Below are 13,811 nucleotides of genomic sequence, written 5' to 3' on the forward strand. Positions count from 1 at the left end.
ATTTCCTCTGTACCCTTTCAATCTTAGTTACATCTTTCCTGGATGTGGGTGACCAAAACTGCACATAGCTCTCCAGATTAGGCCTCACCAACATTTTATACAATTTCAATATAACATCCTATCTCCTGCACTCAATTTGTTGATTTACAGAAATCTTGGATAAGATTGACTTTTCCAGACTCCATTACAAGCCTAAGATATTTTCTCTCTCTATCCCTCTCATATTCTGTATATAAAATATGAATCCTCCTCAACGGAACACAGAAATTCAAAGTGAAGCCCCAAAAGCACCAGATTAACCAGAGGTTTGCTCCAAGAGTAAAAATCAGAAATCAGTAAAAATTCACAAAGAGCAATTCAGTACTTAATAACCAAAAAGGCCTGCCACCTTTTTTGAACTGCTGCAGTACTTGTGAGGAAGGGACTTTTATAATGTTTATTGAACACCAATGAAAAAGTAAGGATGAGGTGCAAGGATGGGAATTTACAAGTCATGATGTTCCCTGTTCTTGTCCTTTCTACCATCGAGGTGGTAAGTTCACAGGTTAGGCAAAAAGGGGTTATCAAAGTACATATTTGTCACCATATACAACCATAAGATTCATTTTCATGTGGGCATACTCAATAAATCCATGTTAGAATAATAACCATCATAGAATCAATGAAAGACTGCACCAACTAAGTGTTCCACCAATGTGCAAAAAACAAACTTGTGCAAATACAAAAAGAAAGAAATAATAAAAAATAAATCATCAATAAATATTGTGAACAAGAGGTATAAAGTCCCTGAAAGTGAATGCATAGGTTGTGGGGTCAGCTCAATGATGGGGCAAATTAAGCTGAGTAAAGTTATCCCCTCTAGTTCAAGAATTATGGTTGAGGGGTAGTAACTGTTCCTAAACTGGTGGTGTGAGTCCTTCTTCCTGATGGCAGCTGCAAGAAGAGAACATGGTCTGGATAGTGGGAGATCCCTGATGATCGATGCTGTTTTCCTGTACATGTGTTCAATGGTGGGGAAGGCTTTACCCCCCGATGGTCTGAGATGCATCCACTACCTTTTCAAGGAGTTTCCATTCAAGAGCATTGGTGTTTCCATGCCAGGCTGTGATGCAGCAGATCAGTAGCCTCTCCACCACACACTGACTGAAGTTTGTCAAAGTTTTAGATGTCATGCTGAATCACACAATTTCCTAAGGAAGTAGAGGCACTACATGGCTAAAGCAGTGACTCAACACAAACACCATTCTGCAATGTATAAAGGGAGCTGGATAAGCAACGCACCTCACTCAAGTACATATGGTCACTAAAATAAATCAACCAAAAGGATCAGCAAAGATGCCACTTACTTCCCTTTCTGGACTAAACAATGGTCTAAGCACAAGTGCACGTATGCTTTTAAGACCACCTGGGGAGGATGTTCCTGTGCTATTTTCCATCCTGCCGGAAACAACAGTCACAATTCTCTGCTCCACCTGGCTACATTATGACACCACTCTACACTAAAATTTGACTAATAAAGATTACTGCAACTGTTGACCAGAGGAAATTTAACAGGTGGTTTGATATTAAATCATACGACAAAATAAATGAATTTCTGAATATTTCTGGCTAGGAGCAAATATTTAGTGATAAAATATGTGTTGTGGTGAAGGTAAGGGAGCAGTAGGGGGTTAACTGTTATCAAATATATTTTATGGAAAGTTTCAGTCTGAGAAGGATAAAGGAAAATGTGAATACTCTGTTAGTTGCATTCTATCTTCCAACTATCATGTTAATCTTGCCTTCCAAGACTTTAAAAAGTAGAAACAATTTTTGTTAGGAAGCTGATAAGCTCTTATGCAATGTAAAGTTCATTGCTCTGCTTAATAGTTTCCTCCTTGGGATACTAATGAAAAGATATAAAGAAATGCCAGCTGGCTTGTAGACTAGTAAACTAACACTGAAGCAATGACAGATAACAAGTTGTCAATGGTCTTTCCTTTCTTGCCTCAGGACCTTGCAATATAGCACCCCTTCAAGTTATATGACACATAGTTCAAAACATTTTAAAAATGCTGAATATTTGATAGAGCAGTTAAACTGTAATGTGTGCATTGATTTATATACTAGGTGTAACTATCTGGAAGGCAAAAAGAGAAAGAACTCAATATTTTAACCATGAGAGAAATCGAGACAGACAGGGAGTTTGAAGCATTACCTGCTCCTAATGTGGCCCCCTCTACATCAGCAAGACCGAGCACAAACTTGGTAATCAGTTGGCAACGCAGGCCTGAGCTCCTAGTTGCATGCCATGTCAAATCCACTTCTCATTCCCACACTGACCTCTCTATCCTCAGTTAACTCTACAACCAACATGAGACACAAAGCACATTAGAAGCGTGACACATTATGTTCCACCTGAGTAGTGGCACGAACGTCACATTTTACAATTTCTGTAATTCTCCTACGTTCTCCTGACTCTCTCCTTCCAATCCATCTGTGGTCCTCTGATTTTTGCTCCTTTGCAATACTCCCACCTCACACCCCAAAAGCTCACCATCACAATTTTTGTCCCTTTTGATTCCTGCTTCCATCTACCTACTACCCACACACTTTATGCACCAGATCACCCAACCCCCTCCCTTAAGCATTGATTCATTTTGATTCTTTTCATTATTTTATTATGGTTATTATTCTAATATGGATTAATTGAGGATGCCTGAGAAAAAATGACTGAGTTAAGTTCCCCTAGCAGTTTGTTTTTTTCACTCAATCCTATTTTTTAGTCCCCTGCCACTCTGAGATGCTGGGTTTACAATCTAAGCCTAAACAGAGGTTATTTGTACAAGTCATGAGTTTAAATAGGAGAGTTTTGTAGTAGATAAAACTAGGGCTGGAGATACAGAAACATTTTGGACAAAATACACAGTAAACATAAGGGCACAGCTTATTTTGTGATACCATTATTTTATTTCCTGCTAAAAAAAATACATGATCTCAGCTTATAACAATAAACACAAATTTACTTCATTCAATAACTCAAAATCCTATTCTAAGATCCCAAAAAATCTCGCACCATGAGCGACACAAGTGCATTTTGTGATTGACTCTGGAGTTACAAATGTCTTTAACTATTTTTAAGACAGTGAAATTTAAGGCAGTATACACTTTCTTTAAAATATGACCTTTCAAATTTTTCTAAATTTAATTTAATTGAATATACACATTATATATTCAAAGATATGCTAAAATCTCAAAAATTCAGAATTAGAATACTTGAATAATAATTAAGTTAAGAGGACAACTCTTCCAACCTCCAAAGTTGGAAATAGACCATCAAAAGACTCATAACACATTACTGGGTTAATAGAATCTTCTTGTAGATAAGGTAAGGTTAAAATATATAATGTATATTTGATAGGTATTGATGCAGCACACCTATTCAAATGAATTTCCACCAAGATTGACTGATGGTTGAGCACTCAGGTCAGGTTTGCCTGGAAACATGATGGCATGGTCAATGCTACATCCTCAGCAACAGAAAGAGGAATAGCATAGCATGAGGCAAAACATATTGGATTATTGAGTTTGTGATACATTAGAAGAAAACCTGCTTTTGTAGTTTTTAACATTTTGAAGAAGGCTTCTTAAAAGAAGTATGTGGAGCTTAGAAAAATAGAGGGCTATGTGGTAGGGAAATTCTAGGCAGCTTCTAGAGTAGGTTACATATTGGTACAACATTGAGGGCCAAAGGGCCTGTAATGTGCTGTAGATTTTCTGTGCTTGGGATTTTCAAAGTGTTCTTCACTCTTCTTCCTTCCAGTTAAATCAATACACATTGGTAAAATTAATCATATTTCCCATCTGTGCTGGATGTGGTACAGGATCAAAGCCATTATGAGTTGATCCACATTAATGATGTATTATTCCATGTTAGGAAACACAATGAGGACAAAAAATGTGGAAAAGTATGTCTGTAGCTCCCTCTACAGTCACAATTCAGCCTTTTTACCAGGACAATCCTCTGTTTTTGTAGGTCAATATCAACTTTCATCATTTAGTATTTGTTGTATAGGCAATCCCCTGTATAGTAGATACAATGGATTACAGAAATATTGATGAATTTCAACCATACCATCGACTTTGGACAATGGAGATGGGAGGTCATCAATGGCCTATGCTCCATTGGGAGCTAAGGGTCCAACAAGAAGTATTTAGTATTTATACTCTTTCAATTCACACCATAATACCTGGAATTAATTTTTCACACAGTGGTGCAGTTAGCAGAACAATTGTCTCATAGCTCAAGTTGCCCAGGTTCAATCCTAACCTCTGCTGCTGTCCATGAGAAATTTGTACATTGGTATTGATTATTGTCACAAGTATTGAAATGTAGTGAAAAGCTTTTGCTTGCATACCATCCAGTCAGATTATGCCATAAATAAGTACATCAAGGAATTTTAAAATACGTAGAATATAGTGTAGTTAATGAGAAAATGTTGCACAGATAAGGATATAAAGCGCAAAGGCTCATATTATTGCTGGACACATTGGTTTCCATTGATATCCAAAAACTCTGCAGACCTGTAAGTTAATTTGACACTGTAAAATATCCCAACTGTGCAGATAAGAGGTAGAATATGAGCAGTGAGGTAGGAGTTGATAGAAATATGAGATGGGTAAAATGGGTTAGAGTAGTATTATTGTAATAAGGATCAATATGGATCTTCTGGGCAGAGGGTCTGTTTCTGTGCTGTTTTAAAGTTATACAAATTTTATTTGGAGGAAAGAAAAATTACAAAGCTATTGGATTTTGATGCATTTTCTCAGAATGCAATGAATTTATTTAACCTATATCTACTGTCATGGTAAGCAGAAGGAACATTCTCTAAGAGATGCATCACTAATAAACATTTGAATCTTTAATATTATAAGGACGTTTGAAACTGGAACAGAAAATTTCAAAAATGATCAGATCATGCGATATCTGTGGAGAGAGAGCAGTTCCTACTTCAGGTTGATGATCTGAATGATCATTTTCTTATTACCTGCTCCGCAAATATTGAGTGGCCTGTTGTTTTCAACATTCTCTTTATTTTAGGTTTCCAGTATCAACAGCATTTTGTTTCTAAATTAATGCTCAAGATTTATTTATTGATAGGATTGGCTGGACTACAGTGAAAAATAAGGTAGTTATTCGGTACTTTTTGAATTATTTGTAGCTTTCTTTATTTTATTACTTTGTGGAAAACCTTGTGTGTTTCTGAAACTTTCTATTGAAGACGTTAGGTTTAAGAAAAAACTGTAATTGTCTCAAATTTATTGAATGTTGCCAATTTTTATGGAAATTGGGCCTAAATATTAAGACAGAAGACTGGCAACTGTCTGCGCAATCTGCATGCATGAATTTATCTTAGCTAAATTTGAAAGCTAGTCTCGCCTGATCAGGTGGTACCAGATTAGGATAACAAGAACAATAACAACATTTAAAAGATTTTTGAACAGGGGCATCGATAGGAAGGGTTTAGAGAGATATGTCTCAAACCCGGGCAAATATGAGTAACTTAGATGGGATTCTTGAAGGACATGGGCGATTTGAGCTGTAAGACCTGTTTCCACCTTATGGGACACCAGGACTCTATAACTTAAGTGACAGCAAGGACTCGAGTGTCAGAGCAAGTTATCTTATAACCATAGAATAGTACAAAAGGAGACCATTCAGCCCATTACATTTACACTAGCCCAAGACTTGTGAGTATTGAGTTCATGTGTTTTAAAGCATGTCAAAACACTTTGATTAAAATAATAAAACAAGTATTTCAAAAAGCAGTTATTACCTTATTTTTCACTGTAGCACAACAATCCCTATTGAAATCAATGATCCCAAGGAAACTGACAGATCTTCTTGGCAATTACCAAGCTGCACGCTCGCTGGCAAATCTCAGCCAGTAAATTTGGAATTTATTAGAAATATTGGTAGCTGTGTATGGAATAATTAACATTTGTTAATAAAGTCCTGCACACTCTTTGTCTTTACCTTTTAATAATTTAAAATCAGAAAATAATGCAGCATTGTGAGGAAAGAAGGAACAAATCGGTGATGCAAAAATTAGACTCCAAAACCAAAGAATATATTTAAAGTCACCTTCATTTTGAACATTGTTTAAACTCTTAAAAGCAAACAATGAACTTTAAATAGACAGTCAGGCTAAATGCTAAATACAATGGCTTATACAAGTCTAGATTTATTAGGACACTGCCTGGATTAGAGGGCATGTGCTATGAGGAGAAGTTGGACAAACTTGCAATACGTACAACATCTGCAGTGTACTTTGTGTGGACAAACTTGGGTTGTCTTCTCTGAAGTGACAGAGGCTGAGGGGAGATCAGACAGGAGTTCATAAAATTATGAGAGGCATGAACAGATAGCCAAAAGAAACAACCTTCCCTGGTAATGCTCCCCAACTCTTCCTGTGTTACATTGGCAACTGCATTGATGTTGCTTTATGCATCCATGCTGATCTCATCAATTTAATCAAAGATGCCTCCTACTTCCACCCTGCCCTTAAATTCACTTGGTCCATTTCTGATACCTCTCTCCTTTTTCTCGATCTCTCTATCTCTATCTCTGAAGACAAACTGTCTACCAACATCTTTTATTAACTACTGACTCCCAAGCTATCTTGATTATACCTCTTCCCATCCTGTCTCCTGTAAAATTGCTATTCACTTTTCTCAGTTTCCTTGTCTGCACTGCATGTGATCCCAGGATGAATCTTTCCTTTACAGGACATCGGAGATGTTTTGCTTCTATGAAGAACAGGTTTTCCCTTCCTCCACCATTGATGCTGCCCTCAAAGCATCTCTTTCATTTCCCAGACATCCGTGTTCACCCCATCTTCCCGCCACGTTAACAGGGATAGAGTTTCTCTTGTCCTCACATACCATACCATGAGTCTCTGCATCAAACACGTCTTTCGCCATCTTCAATGGAGTCTTACTACCAAACACATCTTTATCTCCTACCTCCCTCCCTTTATCTCCTACCCCCCACTCTCCGCATTCTGCAGGAATCGCTCCTTTTGTGATTCCCTTGTTCATTCATCCCTCCCCACCAATCTCCCTTCTGGCAAATATCCCTGTAAGTGACAGTAGTGCTACTCTTACCCATCCACCTCCTCCCTCAACTCCATTCAGAGCCCCAAACAGTGCTCCTCTGCATCCTCATTAGTACTGCCATGTTTCCACTAATGCAGTGCCATGAATTGTTACACATGTGTAACTATGGTGTAACTGATGTATTACATGATTATTGCATTATATTCTTGTTTCCAGTCCTTGTCCAGCAAATAAAAGCAAGTGTTCAGAGGTCTTAATCATTTTTTGCACTGTCTTCAGTGGTCTTGTAGAAATGCATGCTAAAAATCCAATGTTCTTGTACACTTGGTAATCTACCATTTATTATCTATTTATTATCTGGGCTGGCAATTAAATGAGGTACAGTTCCCATAGCAGACAGTGATGCAGCCAGTCAGAATGCTCTCAATTTTGCCCCTTTAGAAAGTTCTTAGGATTTGGGGGCCCATATCAAACTTCCTCAACCATTTGAGGTGAAAGAGGCACTGTTGTGCCTTCTTCACCACACAGCTAGTGTGTACAGACCACGTGAGGTCCTCGGTGATGTGGATGCAGAGGAGCGTAAAGCTGTTTACTCTCTCAACCCCAGATCCACTGATGTCAATAAGGGTTAGCCCATCTCCTTTCCTCCTGTAATCCACAACCAGCTCCTTTGTTTTTGAGACATTGAGGGATTGTTTTCTTGACACCACTGTGTCAGAAAGATGACTTCTTCCCCGTAGGCCACCTAGTTATTGTTTGAGATAAGACCAATTAACGTAGTGTCACTGGCAAATTTAATTAGCAGATTAGAGCTGTGGGTGGCAACACAGTCATGGGTATACAGGGAGTAAAGGAGGAGACTTCGTACACAGCCTTGAGAGCTCCTGTATTGAGAGTCAGATAGGTGGAGGTGAGTGAGCCCACTCTTACCACCTGCCAGCGATCTGACGGGAAGTCCAGGATCCATCTGCACAAAGCAGAGTCAAGACCGAGGTCTCTGAGCTTCTTGTCAAGCCTGGATGGAACTGTAGTCCAAGAACAGCATTCTCACATAAGCATCCTTCTTTTCCAGATGTGTAAGGACAGTATGTAGAGCAGAAGCTATTGTGTCATTTGTTGATCGGTTGTGATGAAAGCAAAGTGATGGAAGATGTGATGACAATGCTTTTAAGGAGAAATAACTCACTATATCAATGAGTAATTTCTCCTTGAAAACATTATCTTGGCCTATTTTGGGTTAGGACTACTTGGCTTCAAATTTTATCTCTGCTTTGATCCAAAAAAAGACCAAGGAACTGAATTCTAGATCCTTGACATCAACAAATCTTTTGACTGAATGCATCAACATGGATCAGACTAAAACTAAAACCATTGGGCAACAAGATGAAAATATTCCAAGAACTGAAGTCATATCCCACACAAAAGAAAATGTTTGTGAACATTGAGGGTAGATCATCACAGCCACAGTTTACCACAGGAGGAGATCTCTTGTTCAGCATCCAAGACCAAACCATCTTAAGCTGCTTCATAATGATCTTAATTCAGTCAGAAGTGGGAGTGGTTTATGCTGGTTGCACAGTACTCTATTTTATCTGCAAATCTTCACTATAAGAACTGGTCAATGCAAGAATACAGCAACACCTAGGCAACATTTAGACATGGTAAATAACATCTTCACAAAAGTGTTGGGGTGACCATTCCCAACAAGTTTACCTTTGCATTCAATGATATTATTCATCATTGGCTTCACCACCATCAACTACCATTAAACAGAAATTCATTTGGTGCAACCACACAAATGCCCTGTAAGAGCAGAGGCTCATACAGTCACAGGATACTGTTCCCATGAATGACTCAATTTAGACACCTCAAAACCTTTCCAACATCTACAACCATGTTAGATTTATGACAGAACATTTTTCATTTGCCTGGATTGATGTAGCTCTAACAACTTTCCACAAGCTCAATATTATCCCGTATAAAGCAGCACATTTGATAGCATTCCACCCACCATTCTAATCATTGATTATTTCCACCACCAATGTGCTTTGGCATCACAGTATGCCATCTAGAAAAGGCAGTGTGGTTGCTCTCCTAGACTACTCCAGCATCACCTCCCAAGCTCCAATATCAAAACCTCTAATAGCAAAAAATTATCTAAAGCAGCAAGCACATGGGAAAGCCAATATTTGCTTTTTACTGCTCCAAGTCATACAGTATATTGATTTGAAAGTTTATTTCTGGCCCACACATTGTAGAAATCATGGAGCTCCCTCACTACTGGGAGAGCCATGAACAAGGATCACAAAATAAGGAGCTAATCATTTAAAACTGATGTATGTAGTAATCTGTTCTTTAAGAGGTAGTCAGTCTCTGGAAATTCTCTGCATCCAAGGCTGTTAAAGGTCTGATCATTACTTTAGGTGGAGATAGATAAATATTCAAGATAAATACCTGTAGAGGTATTGATGATTATGGGGAATTGGTATGGAAGAGAAATTGAGGCCAGCATTAATCAGCCATGTTCAATGAATGTTGCTACTGTTTTTTTTAGTTTTTGACAGTACTATAGTATTCAGCAGCAAACTAGACTAATTCAAGAAACAGCATATCACTCAAGGACAATTAGGAATGACAAGAAACATTGGTCTTACTAAAGACACAGAGATCCTGATGGATAATCGAGTAAAATATTCTCCATAAAATCTGCACATCAATAAATATCAATCTCCAGTTACATTCATTTTCTGACATTTGATTTCATTGCCTTCAGGGAGCCAAATGATGTTCTGGCCCACAGTTTGGGGATGGAGGACATAAATAATCATTTTCTCTTTACCCTTTCCACACACAGGATGGCCAGTCTGGAAAATGTAATGTTATTCCAATATTTTGAACAGAGCTGAGACAAAACTGCTGGTATATTGGCTCTGGATTCATTCCAGCTTGACCTGATGTTCATGTTGGGTTCCGACAATCACACATTTTCCAGAATCAAACATCCTCTCTTTAATTAAGCATTTTGTCACAGAAAGTACAGAAATGGTTCCAATTATGCTCCAGTAAAACATATTCAGTCAAAACATTGATGCAGAACTGAGAAAAACACTGATGTAGTACAGAATGAAGTGGAAAGAAGCCAGTTTGATATTAAGCAATATGGGAAATGTTTTAAACAATTGATATAAACAACACTAATTGAAAGTAAATTACTGGAAATATAATATTTTAAAATATAATCTTAATTTATGAAACAGCAATAGAAGCATAGATTCCAAAGCAGATAATTTTGTTACCAACTGAAAGACCTACATCCTAATGCATGGACAATGTTATCCTCAAATTGACAACAACTATTTAATATATTTTAATTTATTTTGTTTGCTGTGAGGTAACTTTAGCTAAGTTCCTGAAAAAAAACTTAGTAACACATATTGAGGGTCAAAAATGGAGAAAAATAAAAAAAGAATTAATTGGCATATATATAATTTGCCAGATTTTGCAGTAAAATTAAAAATGTAGCTAAAACACTTGCAATTTACATAAAGTAAGACAACAAAGACATAAGACTAACGTGAGCCAAACAGTTTTTAATTGGACACAATTTTAGTTCCTAATGACTAGAATATTTTTTAAAAAGCAAAAAACTACTTAATTTCCATATAAAATTACAAAAAATACATAACAAGTGCTTTGAAAATGATTCTAATGCATTCTAAATATTTCAGAGTTTGAATATAAATTTGTTAAGATACAATAGTGCAGATAAAATACTCAAAAACATTATTTAGGGATTTAACATATCTTGTTCACTTTGCTGCAAGTGTCCTAATTGTTACCAAGGCAGTTTTGCCCTTGTGCTCATTGATCTACTTTGAACCTTAATCCTGCCGTAACTCAAATTTAAAAATTGTTATCCTTGCCTTCAACTCATCAAAGGCCCTGTTTCACCTTTGCCCCACATGACAATTTGCAATTCTCCTGAATCTCACATTTCATTCAATTCTGTACGCTTATTTCCAAATGTAATTGCTCCATTATTAATAGCTACACCTTGAGCTGGCAAGTGCCCAAGTACGGAAATTCCCTTCCTAACCAACACCAAAGCCATCACATAAAGATCTCTGCCAAGGCCCCAGAAACCTCTCTTGTCCCTTTAAGTAATCTGTGATAAATCCCATCAGACCCTTGGGAATGAATCCACCTTAATATTCTTCAGAAATTCAACCTTTCCTCCTTGGCTTAAGGTATCAGCATACCTCTCCCTGATGTCACTATCTCTATGTCCTTCTCCTAAGTGAATATTTATGCAAAGTACTCATTTAGTATCTCACCCTCCTTCTTTGGCTCCAGCCAAATTCTCTCCTTTGTCTTTGTGATCAAAATCAGAATTATTATCAGATTTATTGTCACTAACTTCTATTATGTGAAATTCGTTGTTTTGCAGCAGCAGTACAATGCAGTCATAAAAATACGATAAATTATAAAAATGTGTTTAAAAAAGGAGAAAGGTAGTGTTCATGGACCATTCAGAAATCTGATGGCAGAGAGGAAGGGGTTGTTTCTGTATCATTATGGGTCTTTAGTGCGCTACTCTCTCCCTGGCTATCCTGTTGTGTTTTGCATATGTGTAAAATGCCTGCGAGTCTCCTTAATCCCAACAACTAATGATATTTCATAGCCCCTTTTAAAAACTTCCAGCTTGGTTTGGCAACAACATCTCCTCCATCAGCACAGGTGCAGCACGTGGACGTGTGCTTAACCCTCTGCTCTACTTGTTTTACAGTTACGATTGTGTGGCTAAGCACAGCTCCAATGCCATATTCAAGTTTACTGATGACACAACAGTCATAGGTCAAATCAATGTTAGTGACCAATTAGCATATTAAAAATCTGGCTGAGCGGTGCCATAACCTCTTACTCATCTCAGCAAGACCAAGGAGCTAATTATTAACTTCAGAAGGAGGAAACCAAAGGTTCATGACAGTCCTCATCAGAGGATCAGAGGTGGAGAGGGTCAGCAACTTTAAATTCCTCGATGTTATTATTTTGGAGGACCTGTCCTAGGCCCGGCACATCAGTGCAATTACGAAGAGAGCATGGCAGATTCAACATGACAACTAAAACTCTGACAAACTTCTAGAGCTGTAGTGGAGAACATATTGACCTGTGGCAACACAGCCTGGTATGGAAACACCAATGCCCTTGAACAGGAAATCCAGGACAAAGTAGTGGATACAGCCCAGTCCATCATGGGTAATGGCCTCACCACCATTGAGCACATCTACACAAAACATTGTCATAGGAAAACAACATATATCATCAGGGACCCTCACCACATGCTCTCTTCTTGCTGCTGCCTTCAGGAAGAAGCTACATGAGCTCAGGACTCACACTACCAGGTTCAGGAACAGTTGTTAACCCTCAACCATCAAGCCCTTGAACAAAAGGGGATAACATCACTCAACTTCACTTGCCCCATCATTGAAATGTTCCCATAATCTACAGACTCTCTTTCAAGGGCTCATCATCTTATGTTCTCAATATTTATTGTTTGTTTGTTTGTTTGTTTGTTTGTTTGTTTATTTATTTATTTATTTATTTATTTATTATTTTTTCATTTTGTATAACCACATACAGTTTGTTGTCTTTGGCACACTGGTTGAATGCTCAAATGGATGCAGTCTCTCATTGATTCTATCATGGATGTTTTGAGTTATGTTCACAAGAAGATGAACATAGAACATAGAAATCCACAGTAAATTACAGGCCCTTCAGCCTACAATGTTGTGCTGACCATGTAACCTACTCCAGAACCTGTCTAGAATTATCCTGCTGCATAGCCCTCTACTTTTCTAAACTCCATGTACCTGTGTAAGAGTCTCTTAGAGGACCCTATTGTATCCGCTTCTACCACAATTGCTGGCAGTGCATTTCACACACCCAACACTTACCCCCTTGTACATACCTGCAAGCACCTTAAAACTATGCCCCCTCATGTTAGCCATTTCAGCCCTGGGAAAAAGCCTCTGGTTATCCACACAACCAATGCATCTTACACACCTCGATCAGGTCACCTCATCCTCTATTGTTCCAAGGAGAAAAGGCTAAGTTCACTAAACCTATTCTCATATGCCATGCTCTCCAATCCAGACAACATCCTTGTAAACATCCTCTACACTCTTTCTATAGTATCCACATCCTTCCTGTAGTAAGGTGACCAGAAATGAATATAGTACTCCAAGTGGGGTCTGACCAATGTCTTATATTGCTGTAACATTACCTCATGGCTCTTGAATTCAATCCCATGGTTGATGAATGCCAACATACCATAGACCCTCTTAGCAACACCGTCAACCTGCACAGCAGCTTTGACTATCTTATGGATACAGACCCCAAAATCTCTCTGATCCTCCACACTGCCAAGAGACTTACCATTAATACTACATTGTCTTCAAATTTGACCTACCAAAATGAACCACTTTACAATTATCTAGGCTGAACTCCATCTGCCACTTCTCAGCCCAGTTCTGTATCCTATTGATGTCCCTGTTGTAACCTGCGACAACCCTCCACCCACAACACCCCCAACCTTCTTGTCATTAGCGAACTTATTAACCCAGCCTTCTACTTCTTCATCCAGGTCATTTATAAAAATCACAAAGAGGGGTCCCAGAACAGATCCCTGCAGAACACCACTGGCCAACGTCCTC

This window comes from Hemitrygon akajei, chromosome 6 (genome assembly GCF_048418815.1).
Source record: "Hemitrygon akajei chromosome 6, sHemAka1.3, whole genome shotgun sequence".
Taxonomy (NCBI): Eukaryota; Metazoa; Chordata; class Chondrichthyes; order Myliobatiformes; family Dasyatidae; genus Hemitrygon; species Hemitrygon akajei.